We start from the raw sequence: 12,500 nt of genomic DNA on the forward strand, positions 1-12,500 counted from the left end.
TAGTCGGTAGGTGAGACGTCTGGAGAGTATGGCGGATAAGGCAAAGTTTTGTAGCTCAATTGGTTCAACTTCTGCAGGGTCGGTTTAGCAACGTGCGGTCGGCCATTGTCGTGAAAGAGAATTGGGCCTTTTCTGTTGGCTAATGCTGGATATTGTTGTCGAACTTTCATCCATTTGTTGACAGTACTTCTCTGCCGTAATGGTTTCGACAGCATTCAAAAAACTAGAATGATTGAGGCCGGTCGCAGCCCACCAAACAGTCAGCATGACCTTCTTTTTGTGTAATTCTGGCTTCAGAAAGTGTCGTGCAGTTTCATCGACGTCTAACCATTGAGCTGAGTGTCGACGGTTATCGTAAAGAACCCAGTTTTCATTGCAAGTCACAACCCGGTCGAGAAACGAAAAGCAATTTCTCGGAAGGTAGTGCGTGGATTCGCTTTGTCTAAGGTCCTTAATTGATCGTTGTAAACATCCGATGACCGACCACTACGCTCATCATCTTTAAGACTCTCGTCGCCGCCACGAAATTTCTTAAACCATCATAATACTGTACGTTCAGTGCTGGTTCTTTCGTCGATATCGCGAGATGTTTCAGTGGCTTTTCGGCCTAGCTTGAATTGAAATAAGAAAATTGTGCGAATTCGATTTTTTTCCATTTTATATCCAACGTTCTGAAAAAAAGGAAATAATTGTTTTAAAACGATTGTAAATTAAACGATTAGATAGAGCGAAAAACGCTGTTAAAAAGGATATATAAAGTAAAGGTATTATAACGAAAACTTATTTGAAAATACATTATTTTAAATCCGCAAGAACTTTCTTGTCAACCTAATATTTGTATTTTTACTTTTTTGGTTTTAGGTCAGAAAATATCCAAATAAGTTTATAAACGGTTTCCATAGCAACTGTAGTATCACATTGCCAACGTTTTAATACATATTTTCTTCTTAATTTATTTACTAACATTTCAGCCCGGCGTTGCCCGGGTGTTTAGAGGTGTATGTTGAGCAAAAGAAAAAAAAACGGTCAATTTTTTAACTCTAACACCTATTATGACCCCTTAACATTTATTGTCTTGGGCTCAAATCAAGTTATTAAGTTACATCGATTTCCAAGGAACCTATATCTAAAATTTCAAGTGTTTGGACCCCAAATTGTCGGTGGAGTTTGGTAGAATTCTCAAAGGTAAAATCGTTGAACTTTGACCCCTTAACAGCCAAATTTCTGGCCGAAAACCGATCACATCGATTTTCCCAAATCTCAGTACACTGTATATCAAATTTCGAGTTTGTAGACTTAAAATTGACATAGTTATTGCGTAGGGACATGTACACACACAGACACACAGACACAGACAGGTTCACTTCTATAGATATATTAGCAAGGGTGCCCGACGTTGCCCGGGTATTTGGAGGTGTATGTTGAGCCAAAAAAAAGGTCAATTTTTTTAACTTGGACCCCTATTATGACCCCTTTAACATTTATTGTTTTGGGTTCAAATCAAGTTATTAAGTTAGATCCATGTCCAAGGAACCTATATCTAACATTTTAAGTTTTTAGACTAAAACTTTTCGGAGAACTTTGGTAGAGTTCTCAAAGGTCAAATCGTTGAAATTTGACCCCTCGATCGTCAAATCTCTGGCCGAAACCCAATCACATCGATTTTCCTAAATCTCCGTACGCTGTATATCAAATTTCGAGTCTGTAGACTAAAAATTGACAGAGTTATTGCGTAGGGAAATGTAGACAGGCACACAGACACGTTAACTTTTATAGATAGATAGATAGATAGATAGATAGATAGATAGATAGATAGATTAATGACTGTATGTATTATACTCTGTCATCATCAGCCGCCAACACGATGTTCTGACATAATTTCAGTGACAATAGCCACAGATAGCATTATTAGCAGCTTTAACCACATAACAGAATATTGTTTGTTTTGTGCATTGTTTTTTGTTTTGTTTTTTTCGTTGATACAGCATTTGTTTGAATAGCGTTTATTAACGGTGATTATCTCGTTTGCATATTGTTATACGTAAATACCTTTTATTAACGCTGATTATCTCGTTTTCATATTGTTACATTTCAATAGCGTTTTATTAACGGTCATTATCTCGCTTGCATATTGTTATACGTAAATACCTTTTATTAACGCTGATTATCTCGTTTTCATATTGTTATATTTAAATAGCGTTTTATTAACGGTCATTATCTCGCTTGCATATTGTTATACGTAAATACCTTTTATTAACGCTGATTATCTCGTTTTCATATTGTTATATTTCAATAGCGTTTTATTAACGGTCATTATCTCGCTTGCATATTGTTATACGTAAATACCTTTTATTAACGCTGATTATCTCGTTTTCATATTGTTATATTAAAATAGTGTTTTATTAACGGTCATTATCTCGCTTGCATATTGTTATCTTTTAACACCATTTCATTAACGGTGATTATCTTGCTTGGGTATTATCTTTTAATAGCGTTTTATTAACAGTGATTATCTCGCTTGCATATTGTTATATTTTAATAGCGTTTATTTTACGGTGATTATATCACTTGCGTTTTATTTACGGTCATTGTCTCGTTTGCATAATGTTATCTTTTAATAGCGTTTTATTAACGGTTATTATTTCGCTTGAGTATTGTTATTTTTAATAGCGTTATATTAAAGGTGATTATCTCGCTTGCGTATTGTTATAGCTTAATAGCGTTTTATTAACGGTGATTATTTCGTTTGCATATTTATTATATTTTAATAGCGTTTTATTAAAGGTGATTATCATTTTTGCATATTGTTATATTTTAATAGCGTTTTATTAACGGTGATTGTGTCGTTTGCATATTTTTATATTTTAATAGTGTTTTATTAACGTTGATTATCTCGGTTGCATATTTTTATATTTTAATAGTGTTTTATTAATGGTGATTATCTCGTTTGATATTGTTATATATTAATAGCGTTTTATTAACGGTGATTATCTCGTTTGCCTATTGTTATATCTTAATATCGTTTTATTAACGGTGATTATGTCTTACGTATTGTTATCTTTTAATAGCGTTTTATTAAACGGTGATTATCTCGTCTGCATATTGTTTTATTTTAATATCGTTTTGTTAACGGTGATTATCTTGTTTACAAATTGTTCTCTTCTAATATCGTTTTATTAATGGTGATTAGCTCGTTTGCCTATTTTTATCTTTTAATAGCGTTTTCTTAACGGTGATTTTCCTGTTTGCATATCGTTAGCTTTAAATAGCATTTTATTAACGATCATTATCTCGTTTGCATATTGTTATATTTTTATAGCGTTTTATTAACGGTCATTATCTCGTTTGGATATTGTTATATTTTTATAGCGTTTTATTAACGGTCATTATCTCGTTTGGATATTGTTATATTTTTATAGCGTTTTATTAACGGTCATTATCTCGTTTGCATATTGTTATATTTTTATAGCGTTTTATTAACGGTCATTATCTCGTTTGCATATTGTTATATTTCTATAGCGTTTTATTAACGGTCATTATCTCGTTTGCATATTGTTATATTTTAAGAACGTTTTAATAACGGTGATTATCTCGTTTGCATATTGTTGTCTTTTAAGAGCATTTTATTAAAGGTTATTATCTCGTTTGCATATTGTTATATTTTAATAGGGTTTTATTCGCGGTTATTATCTCGTTGTCATATTGTTATCTCCACCGAGAGCGTTCATGACATTTCATGATATATTTCTAATCAAAATATCTTTTATCACCTGGAAGCCTGTTGTATAATAGGTAAAACTACAGGGTGGTCAAAAAGTCAGGTAACATTTTAAAGAAAAACGATATTAGCAATACACGTATATTTAAGTACCATACATTGAAATATAAAATGAAACAAACATGAAATATGTTTATTTTGTTAATTGTCGTCCATTTCTCTCTATCAATCGCTGGAAGCGATTAACCACTGATTGTGTAACACGTGTAATCATGTCAGCTGATATCCGCGCAATCTCCTCTTCAATAAATAACTTTAAAGACGCTATTGTATCAGGCTTCTTGCCATAAACGCTATCCTTTACATAGCCCCAAAGCCAGAAATCAGGAGGGGTAGTTTATATATTACACTCAAATATTTAAACAAATAATATTAAACGAATAGAGATTATAATGGATCATATTGTTTTTCTACCTTTAACATGTTACCTGACTTTTTGACCACCCTGTAGTTCATGGCTGCATTCAAAAACCAGTCATTCACGCCTATTCTGGAGAAGAAGGAGCTAGTTGACCGTCCAATGAAACCATGGCATCTGACCTCAAGTTTCACATCGATTTGCCTTTCGCCTATGTGTCTATTCGTTGGTTTCGTCCCAAGGCTCTGTTAACAAACTGTCTATTTATATTCTATAATATTTATCTAGCTATAAACATTGGTAGCACTTGACATATCCAAATCGTCTACACCTTGTAATCTTTTTTTTTTTTTTTTTTTTGTAAAAATATTAAAATAACAAAATACGAGGATTGTTCCAAAATAAGGCCTCCTATTATTTCACCAAAATCTAAAACGTTGAAGAGCTACGAAAACAGGAGTGGCACCATTAAAATTATTTTTATAAATAGTCACCACCATTCTCAATGCTCTTTTGTACGCTTCTTTTGCTGCCGCATTGTCGCCACTATGAAATCGACGAACGCATCTCCCAACTGTGCTGATATAAAATGAAAAAAAAATGAAACTGCGGCACTAACCCTAGCCGGGTTTAACCGGCTTCCTCCGAAGGAGGAAGTTTCATGTATGAAATTCACAGAGGGTCTCCAGTCGAATGTATATGCTTATTAGGGGAGATTTTTTGCAGCTTTTGCAAGGCGGTAAGGACGTCCTCCTACATACTTTTGACAAGCTCTTACCCAAATAGTCAAGACCATTAGTGACCACTTATGTACCCAGTAAACATTTCATACAAGGTGAAAGAGTGTTTTCAAAAGTTATAAAAAACAACACATCATTCTGGGAGGTGGGTACAATTACTAAGAGGGTCGATGATATGGTATATATCATCCAAGAACCAACATATACCCACAAACGTCACCAGAACCAACTAAGATGTCAATCAGTTGAAACCAGCGACAGTCCACCATTGGAAGATGAGCCGATAGACACCGTCTTCGAAACTTTTGCTCTTGAACCTCCTCGACCAACACCTGAACTACGGCGGTCGTTCCGTAAGAGAAAGGTTACCGAGTAATTGATGGTAACCCCTTAAAAAGAAAGAGGTACTGATAGCTTTTACGAACAAAAAGCTTGGGAGGGGGTACTGGAGACGCCCCTCTATGGGATTAATGGACTATCATGACGTCACTTTCTCTAGTGACGTCACTTCCGGTAACGAGACTGGTGCCCGGCAGTCTGAGATTGGCACGCGACCAAACTGGACATGTGCAAGCGTCCTACCGTTGAGGAATGGATATACTCAACTCACTTTGCCTGTAATTTATGTGAATACATGTTTCGTTCCTAAAAATCCTGTGTTCCTTTCATTTATTACCATTTAACCCCGTAACAATATTGTACTGATATTAACTACATTGACTTCGTAAAAGTTCATCCAGTGAATTTTTATCAGTTGATTTTTTCTACATGTAGGAATTCAATGACACATCTCTGTTTCGGCGAGCGTGCGTGACGGGGGTTGTCAATATCTGCACCAGTAAGATAGAAGTTTCAGGTAATGAATGCATAAGTTCAGTCATCATAACAATACAATTTACAATCCTCTTTGATTCATTCAGGTGGAATGAAAAAATAAAAGGCATTAATTTTGAGACAACCCTCGTATATATATATATATATATATATATATATATATATATATATATATATATATATATATATGTTGGCAATGTTCGAAAGCGAATTTGCTGCCATCATATATGTATATATATATATATATATATATATATATATATATATATATATATATATATATATATATATATATTGTGTGTACATTTTATTCTTTGATCAACTCATGAAAAAGTCTCTGATGATTTGTTTTCAATGAAACGCGTGTAAGACGCAGTAATTTTGAAATGTTTAATAGCTATATGCCTAATGATTCTCATCAGAAGAGAAAAGAAGCTAATAACATATTATATAATCGTGTGTGTCTGTATGTGTGTGTTAGTTAAGATCAGAACAACATCAATACCGTCGTTTTTATAATCCAAACAAAGGTGGCCCATAAGAGGACTCCTATATCAAACTCTCATCATCCTCTCCAATATATATATATATATATATATATATATATATATATATATATATATATATATATATATATATAAAGCACTTTGTCTGCGTGTCTGCATTTGAGTTCGTTCCGAAACAGCTGGGCTGACTGTTCAAAATTTTTACATTAATATACTTTATGCGTCTGGGCGTGTTCTTAGATATGCTTTATATCGGAATCCTTCCAGTGAGTTTTCGAAAAACAATAATCGAAAAAAAAAATCCGATTAAAGAAGGAACAGTCCGATTTTGACAAAAGTTAACACCCTTATACATGCTAACATCACAAGTAAATTTGAAAAGTTTTATCACCGCACAAGCAGAAAGGCCTGACGTATAAAATCAACAGAATATTGTTTGATAACAAAATTTCAAAAAGCGTTCGAAATGAATGTTTCATTTAAGGGAGAAATGAAGCATGATACTTGACTTTTGCATTTTAAACTTTAATTCAAGCTACAACTATATACAAATCCTTTTACAAAAGCAACCGTAGGTTCTTTATAGTGCAATGTGGACTACACTATATAGTGAACTAAGTCACTGCAGGGAAGCATGTAAACCTTCTTCCCGGTGCGAGATAAAATACCAGGTTGGGAAACTGGCGCGGTCTATCCTTCTCCCGGAGGTAGATGGGCCTTTCTTAAGCCGTGGTAAGCAACCTACCTACTGATGGCTTCGCGATTAATAAAAATAAAAAATACCCTTGATAACCCTGGCGAAGCATCAAGTAGACAAGATTTGAATTTCACTAGAAATTCGTGTAGTGAGTTCAATCTCGGCTGCGGCCGAATGTACGTTTTACGTTTCCTTCCTGGTGCACAGCGTTAGATCCCCAACTAGATCAGGCAATCAATCAATTTGATTGAAAAATAGGGGATTTTATCAATTTCGATGACAATAAATGTATTGGGAGTGTTGCATATTCGTTTATCCTCATTCTGTATCAGGATTGACGGACCTCCCTGTTAGTATATATATATATATATATATATATATATATATATATATATATATATATATATATATATATATATATATATATTCCCTGATCTTTCTTATTTATATTTATGTTTAGGAAGTAGAGTGAAAAGCATATTTTATTTTTATTTTATCAATATTGTTGGAATTTTTTCCTTTTTTCCTTGTACACATTTTTGTGAATTATTCCATGGATTTCTGCCTTTGGATTATTATGGACCATCTTCTTCCAATTACGGGATTTCCTTGAATTTTACTTGTGCAAATGGAAATTCTTTTAACTTTCTTGAAGTTATATATTTGGATTTTAACGTCACTGGATTATTTATCTTCCACCAGACTATCCATTCATGTGTAATCACCCTTTTCTTCGCCATATTCCCTCTGCTTCACTTTTTTTGTTATCAAATAAGATCTTTGACTTACTTGTTGTTTCATCAAATACTTTTCCTACCCTCTGATGAGAAGGAAAGTATTTCTTCGAAACTCCGCGGATTATGGACTATCCACTTATCTAGTGTTTCCTTTTCAGATTAAATATGTTTTTAACTCATTTCAAAGTGTTTTAACATGTTTTATTAACTGTTTGCTCGTATATATATATATATATATATAGAGAGAGAGAGAGAGAGAGATAGAGAGAGAGAGATAGAGAGAGAGGGAAGGTGAGATATATATATATATATATATATAAAATGAAATAAACTGAGTTATCTCCAGTATCAAATAATCCTTATACACTGTAAAATTTACTTTATGTATGAAAACCAAAGAAGGGAGATATAACATATGAGAAATATTTGGAATCAAGTCTCCCCTTGCTGTTATTTCAAATCATTTGAAACCATAGCATCAAAGTTTTAGTCTCCCCCTCCATCAAGACCAGAGGTTTTGGGGAAATATCAGATATTTTGTAATTCATATGCAAAACTAGGAAAACAAATGGCTATGATTGAAACATTTTATCGCTGTAAAAAAGTGTCAAAATAATGCGACCTTGAGGTTAAATGTCACATAGCCCACGACACAATGAAGGTCATTAACTTTCCAACAAGACTTCATTTGTTAAATTCTGACAAATAGTCGCCGAGATTTCGAACTTAAAAATTGCCAAATAAAAGTGGTACATCTATCTATATACATATATGGATATATCTATACAGGTAACCAAATTAAAAATAGAAATGCTCATATCTTTCGTCTATGGGAGGAAACTATATGAAAATTTGCAGACTTTTTGAAGATTATAATATTATTCTATGGTTAAAATTTTATAAAAATTGGTAACAAAAAAATTATATTCAAAAACTAATAAAATATGCCCTAATTTGCCTACATTTGTATATATAGTGTCGTGCAAGCCAGCTTCACTTTTGCTGCTTCGATTGTTTCCCATGTGGTTTTGCCAGGCCACTAATATATATATATATATATATATATATATATATATATATATATACTAGCAAAAGTACCCGTCGTTGACTGGGTTCAAAAGCAGTCTACAGAAAATGGACTCTGATTTATGAAAGTATGATAGGTTATGAAAACGAAGGGTTGTAAAAAGACAGCTTCGAATTTGGGGGTATCAAAACCAAAGCAAAATATGATGAAAGTAAAAATAAAATAGATACACCCCATAATTTATTATGCTATACCTGTTCACACTGAAACATTCATCACAATATTCTGTGGATCTATATTAAAAATCCTTGTTAAACTTTGTGACTTACTTCCATTCTATGGAGGTCAGGCGCGAACGAACACCCCATAATTTTATTGTACCATATTTCTTCAAACTGAAACATAATTATCAAAGTATACTTACGCAGATAGATATGAAAAGTCTTTATTAAAGTTTGTGCCTATTTCTATTCTATGGAGGCCAGGCGCGAACACAGACCGCACAATTTTATTATACCATCCCTATTTAAATTAAAACATACTTATCAAAGTATTATGTACATCTATATCAAAAACACTTGTAAACGTTTTTTTTTTTTAATTTTTAAATTTTTTAGTTCCATACTTTGTGGACCAGGCGCGAACGTAGACCCCACAATTTTAATGAACCACCGTTCTGCCAGATCAAATATACCCATTTCTGTGTCTCGATACATCTTCTATCATTATATGTAATCAGTTTTTTTTAAATAGTCAACCATATAGGAGCCTATTCGTGACCAGACACACACACACACACACATATACACACACAGACATTCAGCTTTATATATATATATATATATATATATAAAGACACTTTGTGAGTATGAATTCGTTTCCTATGGCCTCTAAAACGGCTAAGCTGATTTTGTTTTTAATTTTACACAAATGTACTTTACGTGTCTAAGAGAGTTATGTTTTTATTGGAATGTGAAAATCGATACTAGAAAATATCCGATTAAAGAACGGACAGTCCCATTTCGACCAACATCAACATCGTTTAAAGCTTAATATCACAAGTGCATTTGAGAAGTTTTATCACAACTCCAGATTTAAGACACGACGTATAATTTAACAGAATGTTCGAAATCAATGTTACTGCTTAGAGCGCAATGGAACCCTGATAATAAACATTTGCATTTTAAACTCCAATTCAAAACATTATATATATATAATAATTGTATAAAATCAACAGTAGGTTCTCTACAGTACAAGTGCAATGCACACTTCAATATATTCTGGACTATATATATATATATATATATATATATATATATATATATATATATACTTCACTATATATATATATATATATATATATATATATATATATATATATATATATATATATATATACTGTCATTTGGGCGGTCGGGTTTCGATCCTGGCTTGAGGCACTTGCCTGCCTAGGCGCACTGATGAGCTGTGAAACAGCGAAACAGTACTGTATGTGGATGGCTCTCTCTCTCTCTCTCTCTCTCTATATATATATATATATATATATATATATATATATATATATATATATAAATCTCTCTCTCTCTCTCTCTCTCTCTATATATATATATATATATATATATATATATATATATATATATATAATTGTTGATTTATTTAATTTTTTGTTAGCGATTCTTAGGTATATTTTTTCCTTCTCGCTCTCTGGGCGCACTTTAAGGAAAAGTTATCTGACCTTTGTTAACATTTTAGTCGCCCTATATTTTTTACCGTATTATTTGTAGTTATTAATTTATTATTTAAATATTTTTTTAAATATTACGTGCATAAAAGTAAGTTATCTATCAATCTATCTATCTATCTATACATATATATGTATATATATATATATAGTCATCCACATACATTACTGTTTCGCTGTATCACAGCTCATCAGTGCGGCTAGAAAGGCAACTACCTCAATCCAGGATCGAAACATATATATCGAAATATATATATATATATAGAGAGAGAGAGAGAGAGAGATAGATAGATAGATAGATAGATAGATAGATAGATAGATAGTAAATATTAAAATATAGAAGTATAATAACTGGGAAAGATTGTTGGGATATGATAAGAGTGGGGGAACTATTAATGCGAAAAAGAGAGAAAACTCGGAGATACAATAGTATTAGTAATAGAGACAAAAAGTGTTCTGAAACATCGTCCTCGTCCTCTGCTAAAACACCAACATCCGTTTTGATAAACAGAACAAACTGAATTCTTCTATTAGCAAAAATATATAAAAGCATACAAGAGGTTTAATATTGGTAATTACAATATCTTTTATATCATCGATGCGTTAGGTAAGAGTGTTCGCTAGTAGATCAGGATCCAATTCTGTTTTAACTTTATGCTAAAAACTAAAAAAAAAATTCTGTCAAAACGTTTAGAAACTATTTTCGTAGCAACTGCAGCGTTATAACAAGCAACCTCTTCAACAACTATTGCTAGCGTTTTTAATTTTCACTAAATTTTAATTTCCCCTAAATTTTATTTTTCACTAAATTTTATTTTTCACTGTACATGCTATTTTTAATTAAACATATTTGTATATATCTTTGCTAATCAAGGAATTGTTAATTTTCTAAAACTATGATCGACGGGAGACAAGTGTAACAGGAGTAGCCCAGGCTATCAACTCTGGTTAATTGTAATAAACCTGGGTTTCAAGGACGATTTTTATCTGCGTGGAACGAACCTGTGCTTATTGTATAAGGAATTCAGTAAGCAGATGGCTTAAAAGACGAATATAACGCTGAGTAGTTGGAGCTAAAATGATTATAACAGACGTAACTATTCGTATTATTTGGATTCTTCGGAATTGTGTTCTTATCGTTTCAGTCGGTGTACCCCGGACCGTCTTTAGGTGTGTCTTGTCGAACTCGGGAATCTTTTTGCCGAACTCAGGAATCTTTCCGTTGAACTCGGGAATTTCGATGGAACACTTTATTTAATCTATGGGGGTAGCCTACTCTAGTGCCGTCAGCCATCACTGGGTAGAAGTTCTAAATATTTTGCCATTGTATTTTGTTTCAAAGAAGAGTGTAATTGGCAATGCAATCTCACCAAGTACTCTGTCCACTGCGCACAGAAATTTCCCGAGTGTGAAATGATACATATGAAAAAGGTCAAAGGTTACATCGAGTGAAACGTGGTACAAATAACACTCAAGATGAAAACAATAGTCCGAAAAATCCAAATAATCTAAGTAATCAATCCTCATCTAAAAAAAAAAAATCAGAAACATAAGACGTAATTATGTTCGATGAAAAAAAAGTTTCAAAATGCGGGTGGTAAAAAAAAAAGGGAAAGATTAAGTCAACGGGAAATCCGGGGGCAAAAACAAAAAACAAAAGGAAAACATTTGGGAAAAAAATATCAAAATTTTCCAGAAAGAAAACGAAAGTGAAAGTTAAAACGAAAGTGAAAGTAGATATTTCAACAGAGAGAAGATGATAAAGATCATTGATAAACTTAAGTGAAATTGCCGAAAGAAGGCGAGGATGGAGAAGTGGGTATGGCCGGTTGTATAGATGCATTAAAGACAGGGGAAATAGATTGGTGGACACATAGGAGGGAGGGAGTGCGACTCAGCGGCAATATCAGAATGAAATACTGGGGAGGGAGGCGTAGACTGTGGATGATAGTTACAACACACGTGTATGCAAGCACGTCCGTGTGGGCGTGTGCGCGCATGTGTCAGGTTTTCTATGCGTGCGCAACTGAGTTGCGGGGAGGGTAAGTCGGTAGGGAAGGGCTTCGAAAGTTTGACGGCGAC

Source organism: Euprymna scolopes, chromosome 39 (assembly GCF_053919585.1).
Source record: "Euprymna scolopes isolate OS-2025 chromosome 39, ASM5391958v1, whole genome shotgun sequence".
Taxonomy (NCBI): domain Eukaryota; kingdom Metazoa; phylum Mollusca; class Cephalopoda; order Sepiida; family Sepiolidae; genus Euprymna; species Euprymna scolopes.